At 35.2% G+C, this 18,248-nt stretch overlaps 1 protein-coding gene across 1 annotated transcript in view; it reads right to left on the bottom strand.

The window, feature by feature from the left end:
* Positions 1 to 9,151, bottom strand: part of LOC309842381 (pancreatic alpha-amylase) — a 224,572-nt gene extending 215,421 nt beyond the window's left edge. The window contains exon 1 of the mRNA XM_082686503.1: positions 9,114 to 9,151. The gene's annotated coding sequence lies outside the window, so the exon portion shown is untranslated. The remainder of the gene's footprint in view (positions 1 to 9,113) is intronic.
* Between the last annotated feature and the right edge of the window lie 9,097 nt (positions 9,152 to 18,248).

The following is an 18,248-nucleotide window of genomic DNA, read 5'->3' as shown; positions in this document are numbered from 1 at the left end:
GTATATACATAGAAGCAAGGTTGAGCTCTTTTCTCCTGATCTTGGCTGTGACTTATTATTGTCAGACTTTATTTATTTATTTTTTTTCAATTTGACATCTGAAATGATATCTAACAGTTGCTCTATTTGTGTTCCCTGGTTAGTCATGAGGTCCAGAGTGTTTCCATTATTGATTTACTGTATAGGTTTTCTCTTCAATGAATTATTTGTTCAATAGCCTTCAACCATTGTCCACTAGAATAGTTTTTTTTCCTTGTAGATTGGTTTTTCATAAATTTTGTATATCAAATTTTTGAAAGTTTTGGTGTGACCACCTATACCAAACCATTTTCAAGAATGGAAAGGTGTACTCTCTCTCTCTTTTTAAAAGATTTTATTTATTTATTTGACACACACAGAGAGAGAAAGAGCACAAGCAGGGAGAACAGCAGAGGGAGAAGCAGGCTCTCCACTGAGCAAGGACCCCATTGTGGGGGTCCCAGGATCCTGGGATCATAACCAGAGTCAAAGGCAGCCTCTTAACCAACTGAGGCACTCAGGTGCCCCTGGAAAAGTTGTACTCTTAATAATTATGTCAAACTAACAGAAGAAAACCTGAATTATCTTGGACAAACTGGTTTGTATGGTTATGCTAGTTGTAAGCATTGACATCTGTAGCTTCTTTTAAAACTTTGTTTATAGCATCTTTCACTGAACTGATGATTTATATGCAGTCACATTTATCATGTTTATTTTTTTTATTATTTTTTTTTAAATCTGTGATTTTTATTTTTATTTTTTTTATTTTTAAAGATTTTATTTATTTATTTGACAGAGAGAGATCACAAGTAGGCAGAGAGGCAGGCAGAGAGAGAGGAGGAAGCAGGCTCCCTGCTGAGCAGAGAGCCCGATGCGGGACTCGATCCCAGGACCCTGAGATCATGACCTGAGCCGAAGGCAGCAGCTTAACCCACTGAGCCACCCAGGTGCCCCACATTTATCATGTTTAAAGCCAGTCACAAAAGACAAATGCTGTGCGACTGCACTTACATGAGGTACCAGGAATAGCCAAATTCAAAAGTCAGAAAATAGAGACTGAGAGAAGAGGGTAAGAGGGAGTTAGTGTTTAAATGTTATTGTTAACTCAATACAGTTTCAGTTTTTCAAGATGAAAAGGGTTTGGGAGGTGGATGGTGGTGATGGTGATTAACAACAGTGTGAATGTATTTAATGTCACAGACTATACATTTACAAATAGTTAAAATGAGGGGCACCTGGATGGCTCATTTGGCTAAGCATGTGCCTTTACTTCAGGTCTAGATCTCGGGGTCCTGGAAGTGAGCCGAGTCTTGCTTGCCTTGGGCTCTGCTCAGCAGGAGTCTTCTTCCTCCTCTTCTTCTGTGTGTTCTCCTTCTCACTCTTGCTCTCTCTCAAGTAAATCAACAAATTATTTTAAAAAATAGTTAAAATGGTTAATTTTATTTTATATATATTTTATTACAATTAAAAATATGAAACAATAAATTAGTATAAAGAAAAAAATCACTATTTTGTTAGTAATTAATTACATTTTTTGTATCTTATGCATTTCTTTTTTTGGTGAGAGTTTTTAAGGCTTGTAGGTTTTTTTGGTTATTGTTTTAATGACTAAGAATCTTAATTTTGCCCTCATACTTAATGGTAGTTTAGCTGAATATAAAATGTTTAGTGGATGATATTTTTCTTTGGCACTTCCCCTATATTCAGCTCTATGACCAGTTCTTTGTGTGCAATATTTTCTTTTTGATAACTTTATATTTTCCTTTTCACCTTGACTTTCTACAGTTTTATCTCAACATTTGTTAGTTTAGATTTAGCTTAATTTAATGTACTTAGTGATTAAATTTTACTTCAGTCTGAGGATTTAGGTCTTAATTGATCCTGTAGTTCTCATGGTTGCTCTTTGTTATAATATGGGCAAATATTAATTTTCAATTAAATTGTTCTTGATTATGTGGAATTTATTATAATTTTAAAATCTTTTTTTATAGAGAATATGTCTTTAATACATTTCTGGTTGATTTTATTGCATATCCATATTTTATTTTGTATCTTCTGGGTTTTCAAATTTTGTTTTTAATAAGTATTATCCTTTGTTTTTCTGATTAATCAAGGCATTCTTTTGAAAAATTTTCTTTGGAGTACTTGCTCCATAAGATTATTTTCATGTAGAGTGGATTCATATTTCAACTATTAACTTTCTTGGCCACCCTTCTTAGCATATATTTTTTTAATATCTAATTGAATTTTGAAATTTTGTTATATTGATCCACAAGGGGTAAAAGGGTTTTTGTGGGTTTTTTTTAAAGATTTTATTTATTCGACAGAGACACAGCGAGAAAGGGAACAGAAGCAAGGGGAGTTGGAGAGGGAGAAGCAGGCCTCTGCTGAGAGTCTAAGCTGGGAGTCTGATGTGGGGCTTACTCCCAAGACCCTGGGATCGGGATCAGGACCCTGGGATTACCACCTGAGCCGAAGGCAGACGCTTAATGATTGTGCCACTCAGATGCCCCGGTTTTTGTTTGAGTTTTATTTTGTGCTAACTTGCTTTCTCTTTCTTTCCATTTATAAGATTTTTGTAATTTCTTTTTGCTTGTAACTCTTCCTTGGAAACTTATTGAGGTATTATCTTACATATTGCTATTTTGGGTCTTCTGTTTTATTGTAATATGGAGAAATCTCAAGATCTGGTAATATAAATAGCGGTTATTGGTTGAATTCCTGGGTGATGAGGCTGTGTCTTTTTCTTCTCACCATCCTAGATATGAAGATACCCTTGAAAATATAACCCAAGGCATTATACCCGCAATTTTTTTTTCAAGTTCCCCTTGTATAAATAAGGAGTCCCATCTAGTCTCATCTGGTCACTGCTCAATCAGGTTGTTTAGCCTTTGTCTTCTCTCTTGGATGGATAGAGGATTTTGATCTTTGATGCCACATAGTTACCAAACTATTGAGTTGCACTGTCCACTTCCAGTCTTGAATCCACTGGACTGTGATTTTTTCCCAGGTCACTACTTTGTATTGCTATTTTAGATCCATTTTTCATTTGATTATTACTTTGAGTTTTATTGCAATTGTTGTGTGTTTTGAGCAGAAACAATGTATCTAACCGTGCACTCCATGTCTTGACTAGAATCATTCATTAGTATTATAATTCAAAATAGTTTTAAATAGAAAGGAATGGAAATAAAGATTGTAATCTTATTTTTCAAGATATAACTGATATTATGGAGTACTATAATGGCTAAATTAGTTTCCAAGTGAAGGGATCTATTGACACACCTTTTCTTAAAAATTATGTTATTCTTATGTGCTATGGTGAGTGCTGTGAAATGTGTAAGCCTGATGATTCACAAACATGTACCCCCAGGGGCAAATAAGACATTATATGTTAATAAAAGTAAAAAATAAAAATAAAAAAATTTTCAATTGTTATTGCTATAACAATAATTATTCTAATTATTATAGTTTTGTTTAATTGCCTTATCTTTCTTCTGGAGCCTTTAGTTAAAATGGATGCCAGGAAATGAGGAATAAAGTGAAGTAGATCTGTCAGTGGACACTTTTTAGTAAATAAATAAATAATAAAAAAATAATTTTAAAGATTTTATTTCTTTACTTGTCTGAGTCAGAGAGTGCACAAGCAAGGGAAGTGTCAGGAAGAGCAGGCAGAGGGAGAAGCAGGCTCCCTGTGGAGCAAGGAGCTGGAAGGGGGAAGTGGGTACTGATTCTAGGACCCTGGGATCATGACCTGAGCCAAAGGCAGATCTTTAACTGACCAAGCCACCCAGAGGTCCTGGGCATTTTTAAAAAATATTTATTTTTTCTTTCAATTGATTGGAGATAGCTTTTAATATTAGGCACCAGACCCTATGCTGATCCCCAAAATATATTGTGTCCTATTTGTACAAAGGGGAATTGAATATATATTGATTTAGAACAAGATATTTGGACAATTCCCAAAGACATTCCAAATTTCCCACAAGATTTAGCTCTTAAGAAATCAAACCACTGTGACAATGAGCCCGTCTGCTGTTGCTTTAACTGACCCAGTTTTCCTGTGGAGACATTCATCAAATGGTGAAAAGAGATGATGTTGCTTGTTAGTTAAATACAAACTTTAGGGAAATAACATAGAATATAAAATGAAAAACTGCATAGTCGAAATTTAAAACGTCAATTGTGAGCCTCTTGTAATCCAAACTGGTTTGTTGTTGTTGCTATTATTTTTAGTGAATTAAAGAATATATACTCTTTGAGACAGAGAGACTGAGAAAAGTCTAGTGTAAAAGATAGATAACATCAGTGTGTAAAGGAGATAAAATAGAGTATGTTGGGCGCCTGGGTGGCTCAGTGGGTTAAGCCTCTGCCTTCCGCTCAGGTCATGATCTCAGGGTCCTGAGATAGAGCCTTGTGTCAGACTCTCTGCTTGGCAGGGAGCCTGCTTTCCCCCCTCTCTCTGCCTGCCTCTCTGCCTACTTGTGATCTCTCTCTCTGTGTCAAATAAATAAATAAATAAATAAATAAAATCTTTAAAAAAAAAAAAGGTAGCATATGTCTAAGTTACTATTTTCTTCTGACCATGCCATAGCTTGAAATGTTATGTAATTCTAGGATAGTTAATGTTTATTAAAAGTATTTAAGGTATTTTTCTGATGCTGTTCATGTATTATTTTACTTAATCTTCCAAACAATCCAATGAGGTAGGTATAATATTTATTCCAATTTTAGATACTGGGACTTCAAGACATGGTTTACTTACCCATGAATGTATGCAGTTTTCAGATTATAAATTCAGTATTTAACTCAGGTTAGTTTGAACTTAACCTTTATTCTAAATTTTGTCTCAGTAATTTAATATATTCAGATTAGATAAAGGACAAAAGTGGCAATATGAAATACTATCATTCAAATCTTAGGGCCAGTTTAAAAAATAAAACTTGAAAGTAGGAAATTCTCCAAAACTAATGGAAACATGTCAGCTTTATGTGGCTCCTACTAACCAAATGCAGGATCATTTGAGCAGCAAGAATTATTATTATCATTTCAGCTTTAAAAAAGGTGAACAGGGAAGGGATTAGCACTATTTTTTTTTATTTTTTAATTTTAGGGGCGCCTGCGTGGCTCAGTGGGTTAAAGCCTCTGCCTTTGACTCAGGTCATAATCTCAGGGTCCTGGGATCAAGCCCCACATCGGGCTCTCTGCTAAGCAGGGAGCCTGCTTCCCCCTCTCTCTCTGTCTGCCTCTCTGCCTGCTTGTGATCTCTGTCTGTGAAATAAATAAATAAATAAAAATAAAATCAATAAAATCAATAAATAAAAAAATAAAAATAAAAAATACTTTATTTATTTGTTTAAGAGAGAGAGAGAACATGAGCAGGAAGAGAGGCAGAGGGAGAGGGAGAAGCAGAATCCCCACAGAGCAGGGAACCCAATGCAAGGGCTTTATCCCAGGGTCTTATGATCATGACGTGAGCCAAAGGCAACTGCTTAACCAACTGAGCCACTCAGGCACCCCTAAAACTATTCTATATAGAAGAATGTCAACTGAAAAATATCAAAGGAATGATAGAAGTAGAAAATCACTGTTTGCAAAAATCATTGTAGTAATCAACTGAGATAAGGGTTATCAATGAATACTAAAATCATTGGATGAAAGACGTTGGGTATAGAATACTTAAACTAGGTCAAAGTATTACCCTGGAAATTGCTTGTTAATTATAAAGGAAAATAATTATTTGCAATGGAGAAATCTGATGGACATGTCCAAGTGACCAAAGGTAATATCACCAAAAGTAAGAAAATAACAATTTGTACCTCCTGATATGACACAGGGAAGTACACAGTATCAATTTTGAAATATTTTTGCCAACATTTTTAATGTGTATATAATTAAGAAAAAAAAGGAATAAATTCTAGACTGTGGAATGACCAACTAAATTTGGCTGGACTAAAAAAAGTCGATGTCATGAATTATAAAAAAAAAAGAGGAGGAGAAGGGAAAAGAAAGAGAAGGAGAAGGAAGAGGAAGAAAAAGAGTAGAAGGAGAAGGAGAAGGAAGAGGAGGAGGATAAAGAAGAAAAAAAGAAGAGAAAAAGAGTAGAGAGTTCTAGGAGACTAAAGAGATGTGATAACTTGTCATCATTGGATCCCAGATTAAAGTTGTCCATTGGCCCAATTTAGGGACAATGGACAAATTTGAATGTGACATATATACTAGGTAAAATATCTGAATATTTTGGATGTGATAATGGTAAAAATGAGAGAGAGAAACCAAGAAATAGACTCTTAAATATAGAGAACAACTTGATGGTTACCAGAGGGGAAGGTTGTGGGGGGATGGGTTAAATAGGTGATGAGTATTAAGGAGGGCACTTACCATGATGAGCAATGGGTGATGTCTGGAAGTGTTGAACCATACTGTAAACCTGAAAGTAATATTACATTGTTTGTTAACTAACTGGCATTCAAATAAAAACTTTTTTTAAAAAGGTGCATCTAGATAAGGGTTTATATGTGTTCATTGTGCTATGTTTTTCAACTCTTTATGGGTTTGAAATTCTGCAAAAAGAAAACAGTTGGGGAAAACTGAAACTTTTTATTTGTGCAATTGATTTCATTAATTAATTTGACTGCATTAATGATTCAATGTAGTAATAGTGCAGAGTATTGTGAAAAGCTACTTAATTAGTAAAAATTTGTCTCTACTCAGTGGCTCGACTCTGTCCAACAGCTTTCTTTTTCTTGTTTGTTTATTTTTACTTCCTTCCTTCCTTCTTTCCTTCCTTCCTGCCTTCCTTCCTTTTTGCCTTTTCTTGTCTTCCTTCTTTTTTTTTTTTTTTTTTTTTTCCAATTTAGGAAGAAATGTGGACACATGCTCACTGCTCAAAGCAACATATTTCCAGGCTGTGTATCACCTTTTCTGTGGTAACTACAGAAAGTTTCTTCCTACCTTATTAGACAAACTTGGCTAATGCAAGGCAATCTTAAAACTTTGACATTTTGACTTGGCAAATGCAGAATTCTCTTAAATATATACTTAGAAATAGCAGATGGAAACTTTATGGTTTCCTAGGTTATTCAAGAAGTAGGCCATTTATCACTTAGGGTTTAATTTTTAAAAGCCACAGTAAGCTATTGAAAAGAGTTCCACTTCAGTCAGCACACATTTTAATTAGAAAATGTTTGTGCTTCATTCTAATTTCATTTTCTTTTGTTTCTGGTTTAAATCATATGCTAAGGCAATAATTGCTGTCACTTACTGAATATCTATTATGTGTCAAACACTTTTAGAAACTTTATATACTATTTCTAATCCAGAAATTTACTACCCAATGGAGGTATTATTCTCCCACTTTGAAAAAACAAGGAAAGAGAATCTGAGATGTTACGTGTCTTTCCCAGGACCCCTACAACTGGCTCCAGAGTTTTTTCCCTATCTACTACCATAGAATGTCTCCTTGATGGAATGTATCACTTCATATAATCTAAAATGTAAATCTCCCAGGAATAAAAATCATGGGTTTATGTATGTATACAGATATCTGGTATAGTATCTGGTGACATCAGGTAATAAAAAAGTGAATCTATATTTTTTATTTAAAACTTCTGCTCCTGCTTTATTCAAAGTAAATAGAGAGTAATTAAAAGACAAATAAGATATGCCCCCTTCCTTCAAAGAAACTTCCAGATAAAAAACTTAGTTTTTAAAAAATACAAGGACACCCATAGCAGAAATAGTCCTCCGTCCAGCACAATTAATTTTTCTCTTCCTGTTATATAGAATTGTCACTGGGAAATGACTAGCTAAAGACTACATTTCCCAGACCCCTTTTCATCAAGACATGGTTAAGGTCTCATGAATGGAAAACAAACAAAATTGATGTGTTTTATTTTTTGGACATAGTTTTTAAAAGTTAGTGTGTTTTTCCCTACTCTTTTTCTTCTAATGAAATCTGAATGGTGGAACTTCAAAATGAAAGGAGCCTAGGTTCATGAGCAACTTTATGAAGGAAACCTAACACAGGTTAGAACACTTATCTGTCTGTTACATGAGAAAAATGAACTTCTATTGGATTAAGGTATTGAATTTTTAGCATTTTTTTTTTTGTTGTTGTTGTACCAGCTAATGTTGCCCTAACACTAATAGTAGTGCACGTTGGTACCTGGACATTAAACTTTTGCAACAAAAGCATAAATATGCAGTACTGGCTTAACATTTGGGGAATAAAGAGATAAACAAAAATATGGAGACCCTATTATAGGGGAGCAATATCTTTGGCAAATTATTTCCTCTTCTTACTACCAAGACAGACAAACACAGAACCTATAACTCTAAAGTAAGAAGTTAGAAAAAGCCAGTAAGTAATTGTGTATTGGTTTTTCTCCTGTGGGTGCTGAAAAGGTATTAGAAAAAGAGATGAGTTCAGGTACATATTAGCTGGTTTAAGAGGGAGGATGAAAGAGAATCAAAGAAACTCAAGTGTTTTGATCTTATAGGGTTGGAAAATCATCTGCATCAGGATCCCAAACAGAAAAAAAAAAAAAGTTTGATAAAAGTATTGTGATATCAAAGCATATTACAATGTCTCACTTAAACAGAGTTTGTACAAACTTGAGGCAGAGATCAGTGAGAGAGGTTTTTCCAGTCCAAGCCTGCTCGGTGGATCAGGTGGTTCAGGCTGGTAGCTATCATAGAATTGAAAAGAGGTGTTTAGGTGAAGAAGCTAGGAAAAAAGTCAGCTTGGGAATTATGTCTGATAATTAGGCTACTGGCAAATGAAAATGACTGTAAGCAAATTGATTAGAAACCTACTAAACTTTGTAATTGTACTGCTAGAGTTACACGTCCAACTTGAGAAACCTTTAAGATTTTGCCATGGAAGATAATGGATTAGGAAGAATCATTCAAAAGATACTGGTCAGGGTCGGGGTAGATCAGATATAAGGGAGTTTGTCCCAGAAATCAGGATATCTGTGAGGACATTGGGAGGTCCCAGGAAGGGGATCTTTACAATGCCTGACAAGCAAGATTTCTTCATTCTTATGAACTAGTCAAAGCTGAATGTTTCCCACTTTTTCTTTCAAGAAGACAGCTTTTGGGGGCACCTGGGTGGCTCAGTGGGTTAAAGCCTCTGCCTTCGGCTCAGGTCATGATCCCAGGGTCCTGGGATCGAGCCCCACGTGGGGCTCTCTGCTCAGCGGGGATCCTGCTTCCTCCCCTCTCTCTCTCTGCCTGCCTCTCTGCCTACTTGTGATCTCTCTCTCTCTGTCAAATAAATAAAATCTTTAAAAAAAAATTTTTTTAAAGAAGACAGCTTTTAATGCAGGCATCCTACCTTTGCTTTACTACTGTATTTCAGGTAGGGAACAGGAGACAGATAAACTTGTAATTTTAATTTATAATTAAGTGGATCATAAGGAATAACAATTGGGTCAGTTGGCTAGGAGACTAGAACTGTTTGAGATCTTAGAGTTTGAGGTAGACGAGGTAATTGGACTTTGGGTTATCTCCCTTAAGGAGAGGTGAACTTGTCTTGTGTGAAAGAAAGGTATTGAGAAGCAAAATGTTGCATAGTATGCCAGCTTCTCTGAATTTTGTGCTCTTCCAGTAAAGCACATATCCTGTGACCTGATGTGAAGCTTAACATTCACTATTGGCCTCCAGTTATTAATTCCTGATTGAATACAGTGTCACTAATAAGTAATCACAAATCTTCTTGATTAAATAATAAGTTCCTACACTTGAAAAAAATTTGTGTTCTTCTTTCCATAGGGTAATGTTTTCATTAGGAAAGAACTTCTTTTTTTTTTTAAATATCTTATTTAAAAAAACATTTTATTTATTTATTTGAGAGAGAGGGAGAGATCCTGCATATGAGTGAGGGCAGGGGTAAAAGGAGAGTGAGAAGCAGACTCCCTGCTGAGCAGAGAGCTCTATCCTAGGACCCTGACATCATGACCTGAGCTGAAGGCAGACACTTAACCAACTGAGTCACCCAAGTACCCCATGGAAGCATTTTTCTATACCCATGTCAACACTAGAAATTATCGGTATTTTTATTTCTTATTTGCCAATCTTATGGATAATAAAGGATATCATATTATTCTTTTATCTGTTCTGATTGCTAGTGAGATGTACACATAATGACCATTGCAGTTATTTTCTGTGAATTGCCTGGTTGTATAGCAGATATCATTTATGTGCCATTTCTGAGCTATTTTATCTAATATCTCTTGATACCTTGACATTTGTTCTGTCCTAGCTAACCCTGAGTGACCAACTCTATGGACTCTCACTGTGTCATGTGAGCACATGGCAGTTCTTCACTTCATACCAATTCCACATGACCCTCAGCTCCCACTTCATGAAACCTGTTTGACACTTATATCTGTACAGCCCAGTAGTCAGGAAGTGAAAGCCTCCTAGGGCAAAACTTTCACTAATGTGAAGCAGAGCTAGCTATAAATACATACCAGGAATGGCTCTGGAACACAGCCTCACAGTAAGATTGTGGAGCTGGATAACTCACCATCCGGAAGGCAACTGGAACTCCACGGCAGGTGAGAAGTAGAGTAGCCATAATTGGCAGGATGCAGGGGTCTCACAATTATTAAGGATTTCAACTCTGGCTAATTGGTAAAGGGTAATGTTGGCTTGGGCAATATGTAAGTAGACTAGAATAGTAGAAAGGCAATGCAAATTGCAAAAATTATACCTTCTGTTACAAAAACTATGAGAGAGAGCAAGAGGAAGACTGTGCCAAAAGTAAGGCCTAATACTTAATTCAAAGAGTGTTAGAGATACAAAACAGATGTAATATGCAGCTTCCAAAAGTCTCTTATGTAAAAGTCGGACACTGGTTAAGATAAAGATACCTTAACCCTGGAATGGGAACATTTGAATGAATGAGTCTGAGAACACTGGTCATTCAGTTCCTGTGAAAATTATAAGCCAACAGTGAGTGGTATCTCCTCCTGCTTGCCAGAAAACTTCCTTTTTCTTGCCAAGAGTCAGGTGACCTTCCCTCAAGGCAAGTAATTGTAAGGTGATGCTTGTAGCTCACCACCCTTACAATCTTCAGGCTGATAATCAAGATTAGGTCTCAGCAAAGTCTTAATAGAAAAGTATAATCCCTGCTCCAGGAGAAATAGCCTATACACAAACATGTATGCCAGCAAGGACCAGGGGAAAGCATATATGAAGGACACTGAGGTGGTTGCGGTCAAGGGGGTGGGCTGGTTAGGTGGGATAAAGAAGTTCTTATTGATTTGGGGATACTCACCTGTGATTTGGACTTTAGTGTTTTGGTAATACTTGGACTTAGTCACAACACTGTATTGGGATGCTTGCTAGAAATTTGGACATATGTTGGCCCCACACTGTTCTCACATCCAATTCCCTGTACTAACAGTGAACTGGGTGCTCATGAACTTCTGTTTTTAATTTTGTCTGTTTTGCTCTCTGGGAAAACTAAGCTAAGGTAAGTTCTTTGATACTCTGTTCTTGCTCTGTGTTATATTATGGATTTATATTTTGCACTTCAAACTTATATTATCTCCATGAATTATATAATACATGCAGCCTATAATATATATTATATATTTTGTATGTTTCAATATATTTATTTATCTTTCATTTTTTTCTATTTTTGCTGTATATGGTACAAATATTTATCTTCTATTTTTTATCTCTTAACTTGGTGACATTTACCATATACACATATTTAACTTATTATATAGATGAATCATACCAATTTTTCTTGAATAGATTCTGAGACATTATATTACTGAAGAAGTCTTTTCCATCCTAGGGAGAGGGAAGGGAGAGAAAGAAAGATTAGAACTTTATTTACTGGGTGCCTGGGTGGCTCATTTGGTTAGGCAACTGCCTTCAGCTCAGGTCATGATCCTGGAGTCCCGGGATCGAGTACTGCATCGGGCTCCCAGCTCCGTGGGGAGTCTGCTTCTCCCTCTGACCTCTCCCTTCTCATGCTCTCTCTCATGGTCTCTCTCAAATAAATAAATAAAATCTTAAAAACAACAACAACAACAACAAAAAGAACTCTATTTACTTGTTCTTTCTCCTATCCACTTGATGGTTACTGATTTCCATATAATGTAGTTTAAGGCACTGTTTTCCTCATTTTTTCTATTGATGATCACAACTGATTTATTATCACTCTTATGAATTTAAAACTCTTACTTCTCAGGGAAAAACCTTTGTTTACAGTGGAGGATAATTATGTTAATACTCTACTGGGTTGAAGTTGTTTGTATATTGTTAAGATTTTGGTATACATAAGTATGATTGTTCAGTGGGGACATGGTTGGGGAGAAATGCTTTAAGGGTATGTGTATGTGTATGAAGGAGTATGTATATATATGATTATTGAAACAGTTTTCACTAACGTTTAAGAAATAAGAGCAGGAAACACTAGAGCCAGACTGCCTGGGCTCAAAGTTTGAGTCCATTACTAATGTTTATTTGATTTTACAAAAGTCATTTAAATTTTCTCTCTCCACTTTGCCATCTATAAAATCAACATAAAAGTAACAGTACCTCAAAGGACTATTATTAGCATATTTTTTACTTAATATATTAAGAGTGTTTAAACAGTGCATTTTTTTTTAAGATTTTATTTATTTATTTATTTATTTTTTTTTTTAATTTTTTTTTTTTAAAGATTTTATTTTATTTATTTATTTGACAGAGAGAAATCACAAGTAGATGGAGAGGCAGGCAGAGAGAGAGAGAGGGAAGCAGGCTCTCCGCTGAGCAGAGAGCCCGATGCAGGACTCGATCCCAGGACTCTGAGATCATGACCTGAGCCGAAGGCAGCGGCTTAACCCACTGAGCCACCCAGGCGCCCTAAGATTTTATTTATTTATTTGACAGAGAGAAATCACAAGTAGTCGGAGAGGCAGGCAGAGAGAGAGAGAGGGAAGCAGGCTCCCCGCTGAGCAGAGAACCCGATGCGGGACTCGATCCCAGGACCCTGAGATCATGACCTGAGCCGAAGGCAGCGGCTTAACCCACTGAGCCACCCAGGCGCCCCAACAGTGCATTTTATATAGTAAGTACTCGGTAAATGTTATTGCTCTTCCTATTATTGGTACTGTTATTATTTCCATTATTATTATTATGTAGGGCTTACTTATTCTAGTTGTTCACATTCCATTGTAATATGACTGATCTGATTCAGACATATATGTTACTTCTTAGTCTTGATTAGGCATTTGTGTTTGAAACACCAGTCTCTTTTTCTCTACCATATTTTTGTAGTTATTTACATGTATTTCACTAGCTTCATAAATTGAACTGTATGGTTTTCCAATTATATATTCCTCCAAATGCTAATAAGATAAACAAATACTGGTCCTAGAAGCTTTGGGGGTTATATGGGTAGTGATTTGATATCTTTACTAGCTCTTTGTTCCTATGTGAATCAATTTGGTTATTTACATAGTTCCTGAAAATCAGCATTTTCGTATGTATTAGCATAAAATGATAATTACTATGCTCCTTTGTTTAAAAAGCTAATGTAAATATTTTCTGAATTCTGAAACAGGTTAGATTTTCTGGGAGATAGAACTTAGTGTTCAGAATGTTTCTTAAGAAAGCTTTGGGATCAATAGCTGTGAAAGGAAAGGGGAGAAAGTAGGTTTGGGCCGGAGACGCCAACTCTGATACTGGCCTGATAGTCTCTGCTGACCTGAGATGCTCCTGAGGTGAATAGTCCTTCAGGTTAACCCACACTGGATGGTGACATTTATACTTTTGCCTTGATTAGTCATTAGATTTGGAGAAAGGGCATACCATGGGGAAGGAGTCTGAAGGAACCAACAGTTGAAGGCCATTCACTGACAGCAGAGCCGATAGCTGGGCAGATCTCCAACCAGTCACAGACCCTATTTACAATCATTCCTTTCTCTTTCTTGTTACTTTTAAGTAAATGCCAGGGATTTTTAGAATGTTTGTCTATACTGTTTTAAAAACTACTCTTGTTTGTGCTTTGCTTTTTATTTACAAATTTATGCAATCTTTTTTTTTCATCCTCATTTTCTCAGACTCATGCTTTCCTTGGAGTTTAGTTTTTAATGGCTTTTCTGACTGAGTTGAATATCTAGTTAGTTTATATTCATCTATTTCTTTGCATCTGAGTATAGCTTTGGTTGCAAGACAGACTTTGATATGGTAGTATTTTCCTTTTTATAGATATTAGAGTAATCAGTTATGTATTGTTTTCATTTAGTTTTTGGGAGTGATTTTTAATCTCTAGAACCTTCTTAATTTTGCTGTTAGCTGCTTAATTTTCTTTTATATGGTATAAGATAGAGAGCTATATAATGTCACTTTTATAACTTTTAGAAGTTTTTTGGTGGCATGTTGTATGATAAGTTTTTCTGTGTTCTGTGAATAATTGAAAAGAAGGTTTTAGTTTTATTTTTTTAGTTTTGGGGGAAAGAGTAGGATAGGAAGTTTGAGGACTATCCATTTTTTTAACCTTATTAATAAAAGTCTTTTATAAGTTTTATTATTATATTATTAGCCTAAGACTGATAATGGAATTAGAAAAGTGTCAACTACAAAAGTAAATTTCCTTGTATATTTTATGTGTTTACAGTATGAATATTCAAGATTTTTATAGTTTTGATATGTATCTAAATTTTATTAATATTAAAACTTTTTTCTATTTAGTGTTTAGGTTTGATATCAATTAAATCAGATGTTAATACCTTTAGTTCTGATTTTCTGGCTTGAATTTGCTTAAATAGGAATTATATAGTTATATATGGATAAATACAGAGATATATATAGTTAGATATGGATAAATATGATAAGGATGAAGTTAACTATAGCACCCTTAATAATCTCATTTCACAGAATTCAAATAAAAAGCATTTTATAGTATAAACAGGGTTATTTCACAAAAAATACTGCTAGTAAATTAAATATATCTGAAAATATATTGATCTTAAAAGTTTTGAAACATAGGATAAATTTTCTTTTTTAGCAATATCTTGCATTTTTCAATATGTGCCCAGAATATTTACATTTAATTTCCAAAAATATTTTCAGGTGAGTACCTCTAAGTTGAAAGCAACAGCTGGAAAAATTGTTAGCCTGGAAAAAAAAATACAATATAAACAATATCGAGGCCAAAAGATTTGACATTTTAGGGAAAAGAGTCAACTTTAGTTCAATAATCTTTAAGTAGGGCGACCTTAATAATGATAATTCAGAGCCCAAGTAGGTGGATGGCTAAACTCATTACTTCTTATTGGTGTAGCTCAGTCTCGATGTTAATCATTGGAACATATATGGAGAATTGTGTTTTCACTTGTTTTATGATCTATTTTCTTTCCTTAGGCAGGTAATCTGCCCCTTATTTAGTGGTTTTAGAATTCTTAACTTAATTTTCAGGGTCAGCAGTAAAACTTTGGATTTCATAATAGTTTCGAGTTAACTTGGCGTGCCTACTGCCAAGACAAATGCTGCCAAACAAATACCCAACCTGAGTAGCTCTCATTGGTTATGCCTATGATCTGCCTTTCAAGGACTGTATTGTCATTCTTTTCAACTCTGCATTCAGGTACTCTTCTTGGGAAGCTCTTTGACACATCATGGCAGATAAGTGGGTGTTGAGTTTATGCCTTTGAAAAAAAGGTGTCAAAACTAAAAATCTCCAAAATGTATCAGAGGAGACCTTTTTAATATTACTTGCAGGACCTTAAAATCTGTGACTTTAGGGCCAGAAGTAGACCTGAAATGGGCCTGAATACAACTGACTGTCATTTAAATATATCCTAAAATCTTGGACCCAAAAGATAGAATTTGAAAACAATGAAGCAGTAAGTAGCAAATCCAGCTAAGCAATGAAACACCCTGAGATGGGGCTTAAGGGTTGAAGATTAAAATTAGATAGAAATGATTAATTTAAAACTTAAATCTAGGATATGTTAGCTATGGAATTGAGTCTTCCTCTCACTTAAGTATGAAGTCCTTATAATATCAGCTGTAAAAAGGGCCAGGGGAAGTAATTAATAAGAATTGAGTCCTATTTCCTAGTCAAATTTTCCTGGCCAAAATTTCATTTTACCCAGCTAAGACTATCACTCCAGTTATCATGGAAAATAGTGACTGGCTCTTTGATGTATAAATGTCTTAACCCATGAAAATTAGAAACAAGTGTATAAGGGATGAAATCACTAAAATACTTAGGATTGCTATTTTCATGTGTTTGGAATACTTTAGAGAAGTTGGCAGAATAATCTGATTGGTCAAATGGGTCTAATTTATTTATTTATTTATTTTTTATAAACATATAATATATTTTTAACCCCTGGGATACAGGTATGTGAATCGCCAGGTTTACACACTTCACTTAAATATATATATTTAAGTATTTGATTTTAGATGTGTGATTATTGATTTAGCATTATAAAAGAACTTGACAAAGTTTTATTTTTATTTTATTTCTTTTCAGCGTAATAGAATTCATTGTTTATGCACCACACCCAGTGTTCAATGCAATATGTGCCCTCCATAATACCCACCACCTGGCTCCCCCAACCTCCCACCCCCTGCCCCTTCAAAACCCTCAGATTGTTTTTCAGAGTCCATAGTCTCTCATGGTTCATCTCCCCTTCCAATTTCCCCCAACTCCCTTCTCCTCTCTAACTCCCCATTCCTCCATGCTATTTGTTATGCTCCACAAATAAGTGAAACCATATGATAATTGACTCGCTCTGCTTGACTTATTTCACTCGGCATAATCTCTTCCAGTCCCTTCCATGTTGCTACAAAAGTTGGGTATTCGTCCTTTCTGATGGAGGCATAATACTCCACAGTGTATATGGACCAAATCTTCCTAATCCATTCGTCCGTTGAAGGGCATCTTGGTTTTTTCCACAGTTTGGCGATGGTGGCCATTGCTGCTATAAATGTTGTGGTACACATAGCCCTTCTTTTCACTACATCTGTATCTTTGGGGTAAATACCCAGTAGTGCAATTGCAGGGTCATAGGGAAGCTCTATTTTTAATTTCTTGAGGAATCTCCACACTGTTCTCCAAAGTGGCTGCACCAACTTGCATTCCCACCAATAGTGTAAGAGGGCTCCCCTTTCTCCACATCCTCTCAACACACGTTGTTTCCCGTCTTGCTAGTTTTGTCCATTCTAACTGGTGTAATGTGGTATCTCAATGTGGTTTTGATTTGAATCTCACTGATGGCTAGTGGTGATGAACATTTTTTCATGTGTCTGATAGCCATTTGTATGTTTTCATTGGAGAAGTGTCTGTTCATGTCTTCTGCCCATTTTTTTTGACATGATTATCTGTTTTGTGTGTGTTGAGTTTGAGAAGTTCTTTATAGATTCTAGATATCAACCTTTATTTGAAAAAGTTTTAAACAGAATTGTAATATTTGAGGAAGCTTAATATCAATGATACTTTTAAATTTTATTTGTTATAGTTTGATCATCACTGGCAAGATTGTATTTATTTGTTAAATAATTTAAATAGTTAAAAAATAGAATATTTTGGATTTATAAATGTGGTTGAAGTTGTTTATGATAGTTTCATTAATTAGTTTTCTACATAGCTGATTTAGAAGTTTCCATTGGATTAATCAAATATTTTTTTGAAAGTGATACTTAAAATTTGTCAGATTAATAGATTTTTAAGTTAGCCTTTGTATTAGTTTTCTATTGTTAATGTAACAAATTACTGAAAACTTGTGACTTAAAATAAATACTAATTTATTATCTTTCTGCTCTCAAAGTCAGTAGTCCAAAGTGTTATTTGAGGCTAAAAGAATGGTGTCATCAAGGTGATGTTCTTTCTGGAGGCTCTTGGGAGAATCTGTTTCCCTGAGTTTCCAGCTTCTAGAGGCCACCTGTGTTCCTTGGCCTAGGACCCCAGTCTTTATATCTTCAATCCAGCATCTTAGCATCTTCAAATCTCCCTCTTTGACTACAATCCCTGTTTCTGTCCTCATATCTCCTTCTCTGAATGTTGTCTCCCTCTTATAAGGACCCTGTAGTTACATTAAGCCCTCCAGATAACACAAGATTATCTTTTAATTTTAAGATTCTCAGTTCAATCCCATCTGCAAACTCCCATTTGCTATGTAATATAAAATAATCATAATTTTTGGAGATTAGGATGTGGATATCTTTTGGTGGGGAGGGATGGTTATTGAATATTTTGTACCTTAGATAGA

Source organism: Mustela nivalis (genome assembly GCF_964662115.1).
Source record: "Mustela nivalis genome assembly, chromosome: 10".
Lineage (NCBI taxonomy): Eukaryota > Metazoa > Chordata > Mammalia > Carnivora > Mustelidae > Mustela > Mustela nivalis.
Note: the sequence above shows the minus strand (reverse complement) of the source record. Positions and strands in the feature narration are given on the sequence as shown.